This window comes from Triticum urartu, chromosome 2, assembly GCF_003073215.2.
Source record: "Triticum urartu cultivar G1812 chromosome 2, Tu2.1, whole genome shotgun sequence".
NCBI lineage: Eukaryota > Viridiplantae > Streptophyta > Magnoliopsida > Poales > Poaceae > Triticum > Triticum urartu.
In genome coordinates, this window is record NC_053023.1 from 65285246 (window position 1) to 65297346 (window position 12101).

Below are 12101 nucleotides of genomic sequence, written 5' to 3' on the forward strand. Positions count from 1 at the left end.
GAGCCGAGCACCAGCCCCGTACTCTGCAAGACTCGTGACTCCATGGAGCCGGATTCTTCTCTGGATTCCGAACCCTCCGCGCCCCTGCCGAGCGAATCCGATTGGGCGCCGATCATGGAGTTCACGGCCGCGGACGTCTTTCAGCACTCGCCTTTCGGCGATATCCTGAAATCACTGAAGTCTCTCTCTTTGTTAGGAGAGCGTTGGCCGGACTACGGTCCGCAAGGTTGGGGTACGGACGATGAAGAAATTCAAAGCCCACCCACCACCCACTTGGTAGCCACTGTCGACGATTTAACCGACATGCTTGACTCCAACTCCGACGACATTGACGGTATGGACGCCGATGAAGGAGACGATGAAGAACCAGTGCCTATCGAGCCCTGGAACGCCACCTCGTCATATGACGTATACATGGTGGACGCACCCAAAGATGACGACGAGGAGCGGAAGGACGCACCGAAGGATTGTTCCCTCGAAAAGCAGTCAAAGCGGCGACGCAAGCGTCGCCCCAAATCCCGCCTCGACAGAAATAGCGATCACACTGATCCAGTGCTGGAGCAGGGTGAACCGCTGTGAGACAATGGCAATCCGGATAATCAAACCGAACAAACAAATCCTATCAATGATAATGGTCCAGATGACATAACGTCGGACAGGCACTCGGAGCAGCAGAAGGCCCGTAAAAGGCTCGTTGCCACCGCAAGGAGCCTCAAAAAGCAGAAGCGGAGGCTCAAGGCCGCGCAAAACACGCTCCAATTCAGATGGAGCAAAATACTCAACACTGTAGCAAGGTACGGTGACAATCGCCCCTCCAAGAGCAACCCAAAGCGGAAGCTGCTACCCGAATTCGATGAGGAGGCCTCAGACCCCCCACAACCAAATATCAAAGCATCCACCTGGTCAGATAGACGACCCCTCTACCACCACAGAACGACATTCAACGCCGCTCACAATACAACACGCGACCCATGCGAGGGCTCGCACCCAAAGGACGGTGCAACAAGATCCATCTATGGACCACGCAAGTGCGCCCCAGCATACAATGCAACACAACAAACATCCAAACAACGCGGCACACCCAGCTACAGGGGTGCCGCACACCCCCTATGTTTCACCAATGAGGTGCTAGACCATGAATTTCCAGAGGGATTCAAGCCCGTAAACATAGAGGCATACGACGGAACAACAGACCCTGGGGTCTAGATTGAGGACTATATCCTTCATATACATATGGCTCGAGGGGATGATCTCCATGCCATCAAGTACTTACCTCTCAGACTCAAAGGGCCAGCTCGTCACTGGCTCAAAGGCCTCCCCGAAAGCTCCATTGGAAGTTGGGAAGAGCTCGAAGACGCCTTTCGGACAAACTTTCAAGGGACTTATGTCCGACCTCCGGATGCGGACGACCTGAGTCACATAACTCAACAGCCCGGAGAGTCAGCCTGAAAGCTTTGGAATAGGTTTCTTACTAAAAAGAACCAGATTGTCGACTGTCTGGATGCCGAGGCCTTAGCAGCTTTCAAGCACAACGTCCGCGACGAATGGCTCGCAAGATACCTCGGCCAAAACAAGCCGAGAACGATGGCCGCATTAACAAACCTCAGGACCCGCTTTTGCGCGGATGAGGACAGCTGGCTAGCCAGATGCAGCACCAGCGACCCCAGTACATCTGAAGTTAGAGATGGAAACGGGATATCACGGCGCAACAGCAATAACAAACGCCGGAATAAAGAAGACAGCATGAAGGCACGGCAGTAAATGCCGGATTCAAAGTCCCTCGGCCAAACCAAAAGCCGCCCTCCAAAGGCACCAGGGATGAATTGTCCAGCGTCAACAAAATTCTGGACCAAGTATCTGTGACACCCCAAAAATTTAACTTTGTTTGTTAATTAAATTTTTTGCCAGGAATTAAAACTTTTATTTTCTGAGCTCCTTTATTTTTTATTTTTGAACCATTATCTCCCTTGTCATTATGGAGATTTCCCCCAAAGTGAAAACCTTTCAAATATGTTATTGGACTTGTTTAACCTCTCAAAAAAAAATTTCTTTTATTAGTAGAACAAATTACATAATTAATTTGCTTGATCTTTATTTTCTTGAAAAATGGTTTTCCAAGGTTATATGGCCATAATTGAACTACAACCATTTGATAAATTCACCTAAAATTTCAACCAAAATTTGGAGTTGTCATGTGATATTTTTAAATCACTTTTATACAAAAATATCTTTTATTCATGAGATATTTTGAGCTCTACACTCAATTTTTCTTCTCTGGTCCAGAGTGCAATTTTGCACTACAACCCATTTAAATATTTTCTTTCTAGCCTCCACCAAAATTATGGGATGTTGGTAGTAGCATATGATTCAACATTATGCAAAAACCTAGTGCTGTTCTTTGAAAATTTTGAGTGAATCAACCTCTTTTCCATTCTGGTCCAGCCTTGTGATTTCTACTGCAACCCTATTTATTTTTGCTCCAGTAACCTTGTGCCTTCTCCTACTTGTAGACAGCCCTACCAAACCCCTAAGTCCAGGAGCATGCACCCATTGGCATATTTTTGGTTCATGAAATAATGCCATTCACATCCTGTCCAGAATTGTGAAGTTTTGCAAAACTTGCACTAACAAGTTTGTGCTTTTCACAAACTAACCTCACCACTCTCTCTTGCATCTAAGGAGACCTTGATCTGGAGATTTTGGCCACCCCAAGTATTGCCTAGATGCCCTTGGCATTTTGACAAACACCCTGTGTGCATAGCCAGATTTGGCATCGATTCAAGTTTGTGTTTGAACTTGATCTCTGACCAACCACATGTCCATTCACCTTATACTAACCCTAACCTAGCCCTGTCCTTCCAGCCTCAACCGCGACCTCTAGCATGCTTTAGCATTTCGTCGAGCACGTTCAGTGCGTGCTCTGGCCGCGAGCAGAGCGCGCGTATTGCACGAACCGCGCCCGAGCCGACACGCTGCCCCCCTGGTTTTGGCCCGCTCTGCAGAGCCACGCCACTCGCTATCCTCCTCACCGCAACACGCCAAGCAGGCCCTGGTGCCCTGCAGCACCGCCGTCAGAGCCGCTTGGTGGCATGCCCGCGGCCGCATCCGCCACCCCATGGCGCCGCCCAAGCCACCCCGGCTCGCCACCTGCCCCTGGGAGCCGCAGGAGCTTATCTCCTCGCTCGTCGGCTAGCTCTCGCCTCCACGTCGCCCTGCAAGCTACAGAGAGGCGGTTCGCCGGCATCCTCATCCACCGCCGCGGAACCGACCTCGTCGCGCTATAAAAGGAGGCCCGAACTCCCCCGAGCACGCAGGCAACCTCAGGCCACCCCCAATGGCACTCCCCTAGCTCGCATTCGACCCGGGGAGGCCTCCTTCCTCATCTCCGGCAACCGCAGCCGCCGCCATTGCCCCAGCCCTTCCAACGCCACCAGGGCCTCCCCCTCTCCGTTCTCTTCACCAGGAACCTTCTCATCCTCCCGTGAACCGTTCCCCTGCTCGATTTTGATCGGGAACCACCGCAGCCCCAAACTCACTTCGCCCCCGAAGCCATCTCCGCCGCGAAGCTCGTCGCCGGCAACTCCGTCCACGTCGGCGACCATGGCGGGTACCCCCGAGTTCGTCTCGACCTCCTGAGCACGCCCATGCGCTCAGATCACCGAGGGACGCCGCCATTCGCCGGCGAGCCTCACCGGAGCTCCGCCTCTGTTCGGTCAGGGGGAGACGACGCGCGCGTGGACCAGTCAAACCTGACCAGTGGGCCAGGCGGGCCCACTGTCGGTGACCCACGCGCAGTCCATGCTGGATAAGTGGAGGCGTATTTCCAGAGTACGCCTTCGACGTGTGCGTATATTCGAAACGTTTTTCTTTTTCTGTTTTAATTTTTAATAACAGATTTTGACCAAAACGTTGAGTGAGCTTAACTTTTTAAATATAACTCCAAATGAATTGATTCTTTTCCCTACCTTCCTCAAATTCTGTCTAGTTTATTTTAAGATTTATTCAAAAAAATTTCAAACAACTTTTTTGTGCTGTTTTGTATTTGTGTGTTAATTCAAATTTGTTTAAAATAGGACTTTGGAGAGAGAGAAGAAAACTTTCAAAAGTTTTGGAGTGCACCCTGCCTTTCCACACCATGAAGGCAAGCATTCTGAACCCCGGAATAATATTATTGGTGTGTTAGTTGACACGTTTATAACACCACCTTATATCGGAGAACTTGTTACTTCATGTGATATGATCATTTGCATGAATGCATATTAGTGATTTCCTTGCTGCTGGAAATGAATATACTTGTGATGGTAATCATCCTCATGTGCCTTGCATGCATTCCGAAAAGAAATCCGGGAAAGCCTTTGCCTTGGGTAGGCGTGAGCTTATCGCCGGTCTCCGTCGGGACGGTTATGTCCGGTATGGCATGGTAAGGTATATTGAGTTGTGATTTTGTTGGTTGAAATATATTTGTTATACATGTCATGCAGGGAATTTATAAACCTCCTGAGTCGACCGTGGATCGAGTCTTGTTCCAGTAAACCCCATACTTGTTTTGTACTACCACTTGTCCCTGCCGCAGGTAGGGTACGGTTCAGTAAGTCGTCAACCCCTTTCAAGCACACACCGTACAGAGAGGCCATGGTGGAAGATACCGGTTGTAGCTGGTAGGCAGGCCACCTGGTCCGGGGGCATGGGTGTTTCCGGTTGGGACCGAGAGGGGAGGCCACCCCTTAGAGCGCGCGATATAAATTTGATCCCATGCTACGCGAGGTTGTAGCCTCCCCACTTAGAGTTTTGCTTAACAAGTGTCGTGGGTGATTCCAGACACCGATGAGTTAAGCTGGTGTGTGCAAGTTAGGCGTGTTTTCAACTAAAAGGCCGTAGACGGAATTAGTCCCGATGGACTAAAGGAATCCGTTACTCGTGGGTAAAGAGTACACCCTCTGCAGAGATAACCTATTCGAATAGCCGTGTCCATGGTTAAGGATTACAGTCTGGGATGGGTCAAGTGTTGGTCTTAGTGTCGGTCTTCGGAGGTGAAATATTGTTAAACCAAACTTGGATACCGACTGTACTTGTGAGGACCATGATTATTATTTTGTGATGGACTAACCCGTTGCATTATTGTATCCCTGGGATGGTTCTACCTCCTGGATATTCATTGTGATTATTTATTTATAAGCCCTTTATGTGGTGTCGCTCAGACGCCCGACTGTGGCATTTCTTTTAAAGCCCTTTATGTGGTGTCGCTCAGACGCCCGACTGTGGCATTTCTTTTAAAGCCCTTTATGTGGTGTCGCTCAGACGCCCGACTGTGGCATTTCTTTTAAAGCCCTTTATGTGGTGTCGCTCAGACGCCCGACTGCGGCATTTGTTTTAAAGCCCTTTATGTGGTGTCGCTCAGACGCCCGACTGTGGCATTTCTTTTAAAGCCCTTTATGTGGTGTCGCTCAGACGCCCGACTGCGGCATTTTATTCCTACTCTATTACTGCTTATTCATGTTGCATGAAAATAACCTGCTTGCATGCATAAAAGATGTTTTATTTATGACTGACGATATGATCATAGAATCTTTCAGTGCATGATTATCAATTATATTATCCCAGTGTTCATAATGTTTGCGAGTACATTCAAAGTACTCACTGGCTTGTCCCTGGCTATTGTTTTGGCCAGATTGCTTGCTTGGAGTGGTGCGTGGCGATGACAGCCCCGGAAACTAAGCAACGGTGATAGCAGCCTCGCGAAGATAGGAGTTGACCTGGTCAGCTATTCCTGTGGGAAATGGAGTCCCATAGACACTGACGACTCACAAACCGCTTCCGCCATCGACCACTAGAAACCCAATTGTTGTACTCACAGGCCAGAATGGTCTTGTACTACATATTTTGTATTTTTGCTTGGAATTTCTGTATCAAGTTGGTGCCTCATCAGCTAACAGTAATCCTGGGGCTGGTGAGCACGACGGCCATTTTCTGGAAATCAATGTCCGGAAAACCGGTCGTGACAGACTTGGTATCAGAGCCAGGCTGACCATTGGCTAATCCTATCTTAGCCGGTCTATAAACTTAGGCAAACCAACCCACCAAACCATAACCAACCCCAGCCAAGCTTCTCGTGCAAGATAGCCACACAGTGACCCAACACCTTTTGGCAGTCGGTGCCCAACCTATCAACCTAACCTGTCGCTCATGCGCCAGTGATCGAATCTTAAATAGTCTTTCTCGCATCGTGCAACGTGCGAAGGAAGACTCCGTCCCCTTTTTCCTATAAAAAGGGGCACGCTAGCCCCAACACAGCACAGCACAGCCTCTACCCCAAACCAAGCTACAATGCCTGGCCCTGTCGTGCACAATGAGACCACGCAACCAACCTTGGAGGCTTTGTGACCATACTCGCAAACCTCACCCGTCGTGCCTATGCGTTAGAAGAGCCCCCAGAATATGTTGTGTACCAAGGACCCATGAGCGGTGAGAACCGTCAATTCTGGGCCACTGTACACATCTACGGTAGGAGTCTAGAGCCCGAGCGCCCCTACAGGTTCACCGGAAGGACAACTTCCTTTGAACCTCAAGCCATCGAACTAGCTGCTCGAGAGGCTATAGTTCATCTCCGGCACTTGTCGCCCAGATTTAACTGTCGCTCATTCCACTACTACCCCAGACGTGAAGGGTATGGTAGACCACCCCGAGTTGCCAACGGAGATCACGAGACAGATCCTGCATTGTTGCACCTAGTGCGCTATGTAAGTGCACTAGAGGAACTGTGCGATCAAATCACTATTGATCTAATCGCAGCTCGTGGAGAGCTGGTTCGTCGAGCCCCGGCGAGAGAAGAGAACGAGCCCAACGCCGACAACCCAGTCGTGCTGTTTGGACACCCGATCGAGTCCCTGAGGCCTGCCCCAGCCATCGTCCAAGGTGCTACGATAACCCCAGAGGTGCTTCGTCGCATATTGGGAGGACACTCCAACGGGATTGTGGCCAAAAATCCCCGAGATGGTCCTCATCGCTACCCCAAGCCTGCAGCCCCTCAACCCACTCCAGCTAATTCCGACGACGAGACCCGTGGAGGAGCCTCAAGGCACGCCCGCTTGGATGTAAACGAGGTAGACTAAGTCACCCGAGTCGTATCGAGTCCCAGTGTACCCTCGCTTTGTAATCGTGTGGCTTGTAATTAAATGCCGCCTGTTGTCGTGCCTCTGTTTTAATAGTAGCCTTGCCTGGATACGCCAGTATGCAGTATAAGATTTCTATCCCGGACACAGTTACAAAATCACCCCGTCAACCCCACAGTAACACATCACTATAGTGAAATGTGTGAATCTGTGGCTTGACCCCGACCCTTGGAACAGAGCTGAAAATTTTCTTTACCATTCACCTCGGTAAAAATGACCCAGCTCCGGTGCTATAAAAAGGCCACCGCGTGACCTTGCCAAGCACCTCTCACCTTGTGCACCACCCTCACAACCATTTCCTAGCCATGCCGAGCCCTAGCATTTATCTGAGAACCCCAGATGCAACCCCGGTAGTTTTGTCAAGATATTGCGGGATTTTACCTGCAGTACCATGGGCGCTACCCAGCCACCCCAGTACGAGCTGTTCAAATCGAGAATTACCCCTTCCACCTCGAGATATTGGGCAGCAGTACACATCCCTCCCGTAAACTCAAACCAAGATCCAACGGAGGTCTCCTTCGTGGGGAAATCTATGCCAACCCCACATATGGCCATAGAAGCTGTTGCATACGAAGCGCTTGCTCGCCTTCGATTCGCGTACCCTATGCCAGCGAACGAGGGTATTATTACTTCCCGAGCCGTGCAGCACCCGGAGGAGTGACATCTTTTCCCGGTGGACGCATTGAGAGAGACCCAGTCCTGGCCAACCTTGTCCAGTACGTCATCGCTCAAGAGCGTTTAACCCAACGTGTGATGGGTTATCTCCAGAGCCTCGCAGATTTAAATCCTCAGATCGCCATCGGCAGAGCACTAAGGCTCGACCAGGAGAGACACATGCATCGACTAGTCAATCCACTTCCCTCGATAGAAGAGGAGTGTATCCCAGTACCGGAGACGTTTTCTAGGGACCCCGTCCAGTTACCATTCCCATTTTAGACGTCGCTGCGGTGTTCATTATTGCAACATTTATTTATGTGTGCGACTTATGTGTGATACCTTGAGTTTGTACGGCGAGTCAATTATTTGGCTTCTACTAATGTGTGTAGTTTTTGTTGTGGTTTATGCTCCTTTAAATTAACTGTTTTTCCCTCGCAAAATCCTGGAGTGAGATTTCTTTTCCCCGAGTTGCTACATTTACACCTTCTCACGGCGTGGATTAATTAATTTCACACAGCACCACGGTAGCAGCCTCACAACCATAATCATTCGAACACATACACTGTTTGCAAAACTTTGCAACGGTGTTACATCCAGCTAATCACCCCCTAACAACAGTTAGCACCCAGCACACCCCATCTACTCCTCGTGATCACCACCACCGCGGAGAGCCAACACCCGAGCACGGAGAGCCCCACCAGTGTCGTCAGCCCTCCGCATATCAAGATCGCAAACCAGTCCAGCATCGCCTCCGCCATTAGAGCCTAACCCGAGCTTCTGTAACAGTAATGGAGGAAGAAGAGGAGGAGAAGTGAGGCCAGGTGTGAGGAGAAGAAGAGAGGGGCACCCCGGCCGTTTTATAGCTCGAGCTCGGTGTACGGTGGGCGAAGTCCACCAACGCCGCTCGTCGCCGATCGCCGGTGTTCGGAGACGAATCCACGAGCAGTGCCGACAGCGCGCTGGCCCGCGAGGTGAGTGCACGCTGCACCGGCAGCTAGCACGCCGCGCACTACCGCGGTACGGCCTAGATGCCCTACGCGCTAGGCGTCGCCGGTGGAGAAAGTGCGCGGGAGAGAGGAAGAAGAGAGAACCAGAGGAGAGAAGAAGGACTGACAGTGGGACCCCGGGTCCACCTGTCGGCCAGAGAGAGCACTGTGCTCTCGGGTACGACCAGCGTATATTTAAATTTAGAAGTTATTCTAAATTTATATCCAGCGTAGAAATCTCACGTTTTTGTCCCGAACCGTAGATTTTTCCACGCAGCACCAGTATTCACACTGTGGTTTTTCACCACTTATTGCCCTCTCACTGTAGCCACATTTTTATTGCATATATTTTTTTAAAACAAGCTTTTAACAAATCTCGAGGACGAGATTTTTCTTAAGGGGGGTAGTGTTGTGACACCCCAAAATTTTGGCCTTTTTTGTTAATTAAAATTTTGCCAGGAATTAAAACTTTTATTTTCTGGGCTCCCTTTTTTTTTTGAACCATTTTCTCCCTTGTTATTATGGAGTTTTTCCCCCAAAGTGAAAACCTTTCAAATATGTTATTGGACTTGTTTAACCTCTCAAGAAAAACTTCTTTTATTAGTAGAACTAATTACATTAATTTGCTTGATCTTTATTTTCTTGAAAAATGGTTTTCAAGGTTATATGGCCATAATTGAACTACAACCATTTGATAAATTCATCCTAAAATTCCAAAAAATTTGGAGATGTCATGTGATGTTTTTAAATCACTTTTATACAAAAATATCTTTTATTCATGAAATATTTTGAGCTCTACACTCAATTTTTCTTCTCTGGTCCAGAGTGCATTTTGCACTACAACCCATTTAAATAATTCTTTCTAGCCTCCACCAAAATTATGGGATATTGGTTAGTAGCATATGATTCAACTTTATGCAAAAACCATAGTGCTGTGTTCTTTGAAAATTTTGAGTGAATCAACCTCTTTTCCATTCTGGTCCAGCCTTGTGATTTCTACTACAACCCTATTTAATTTTGCTCCAATGATCTTGTGCTTTCTCCTCACTTGTAGACAGCCCTACCAAACCCCTAAAGTCCAGGAGCATGCACCCATTGGATATATTTTTGGTTCATGAAGATAATGCCTTTTATCTTTCTGTCCAGAATTGAAGTTTTGCAAAACTTGCACTAGCAAGTTTCTCCTTTTGTCCAAATGACCTCACCACTCTCTCTTGCATCTAAGGAGACCTTGATCTGGAGATTTTGGCCACCCCAAGTATTGCCTAGATGCCCTTGGCATTTTGACAAACACCCTGTGTGCATAGCCAGATTTGGCATGGATTCAAGTTTACATTGTGAACTTGGCCACCTGACCAAACCACCATGTCCATTCACCCTCTAACTAACCCTAACCTAGCCCTGTTTCTTCCCAGCCTCAACCGCGACCTCTAGCATGCTTTAGCATTTCGTCGAGCACGTTCAGTGCGTGCTCTGGCCGCGAGCAGAGCGCGCGTTTTGCACGTGCTGCGCCCGAGTCGCCACGTCGTGCCCCTAGTTTTTCCCGCACCAGAGAGCCGTGCCACGCACTCCCCCTCTCACCGCAACACGCCAAGCAGGCCCTGGTGCCCTGCAGCACCGCTGTCAGAGCCGCTTGGTGGCATGCCCGCGGCCGCATCCGCCACCGCCATGGGCAGCGCCGCCCAAGCCACCCCGCTCGCCACCTGCCCCTGGGAGCCGCAGGAGCTTATCTCCTCGCTCGTCGGCTAGCTCCCGTCGCCTCCACGTCGCCCTGCAAGCTACAGAGAGCCGGTTCGCCGGCATCCTCATCCACCGCCGCGGAACCGACCTCGTCGCGCTATAAAAGGAGGTCCCCGAACTCCCCCGAGCAAGCAGGAAACCTCAGGACACCCCAATGGCACTCCCCTAGCTCACATTCGACCCGGGGAGGCCTCCTTCCTCATCTCCCGCAACCGCAGCCGCCGCCATTTGCCCCAGCCCTTCCCGGCACCACCAGGGCCTCCCCCTCTCCGTTCTCTTCACCAAGGAACCTTCTCATCCTCCCGTGAACTTGTTCCCCTGCTCATTTTGATCGGGAACCACCGCAGCCCCAAACTCACTACGCCCCCGAAGCCATCTCCGCCGCGAAGCTCGTCGCCGGCAACTCCGTCACGTCGGCGACCATGGCGGGTACCCCCGAGTTCGTCTCGACCTCCTGAGCACGCCCATGCGCTCAGATCACCGAGGGACGCCGCCATTCGCCGGCGAGCCTCGTCGGAGCTCCGCCTCTGTTCGGTCAGGGGGAGACGACGCGCGCGTGGACCAGTCAAACCTGACCAGTGGGCCAGGCGGGCCCACTGTCGGTGACCCACGCGCAGTCCACGCTGGATAAGTGGAGGCGTATTTCCAGAGTACGCCTTCGACGTGTGCGTATATTCGAAACGTTTTTCTTTTTCTTTTAATTTTTAATAACAGATTTTGACCAAAACGTTGAGTGAGCTTAACTTTTTAAATATAACTCCAAATGAATTGATTCTTTTCCCTACCTTCCTCAAATTCTGTCTAGTTTATTTTAAGATTTATTCAAAAAAATTTCAAACAACTTTTTTGTGCTGTTTTGTATTTGTGTGTTAATTCAAATTTGTTTAAAATAGGACTTTGGAGAGAGAGAAGAAAACTTTCAAAAGTTTTGGAGTGCACCCTGCCTTTCCACACCATGAAGGCAAGCATTCTGAACCCCGGAATAATATTATTGGTGTGTTAGTTGACACGTTTATAACACCACCTTATATCGGAGAACTTGTTACTTCATGTGATATGATCATTTGCATGAATGCATATAGTGATTTCCTTGCTGCTGGAAATGAATATACTTGTGATGGTAATCATCCTCATGTGCCTTGCATGCATTGGAAAAGAATCCGGGAAAGCCTTTGCCTTGGGTAGGCGTGAGCTTATCGCCGGTCTCCGTCGGGACGGTTATGTCCGGTATGGCATGGTAAGGTATATTGGTTGATTTTGTTGGTTGAAATATATTTTTTATACATGTCATGCAGGGAATTTATAAACCTCCTGAGTCGACCGTGGATCGAGTCTTGTTCCAGTAAACCCCATACTTGTTTTGTACTACCACTTGTCCCTGCCGCAGGTAGGGTACGTTCAGTAAGTCGTCAACCCCTTTCAAGCACACACCGTACAGAGAGGCCATGGTGGAAGATACGTTGTAGCCGGTAGGCATGCCACCTGGTCCGGGGGCATGGGTGTTTCCGGTTGGGACCGAGAGGGGAGGCCACCCCTTAGAGCGCGCGAT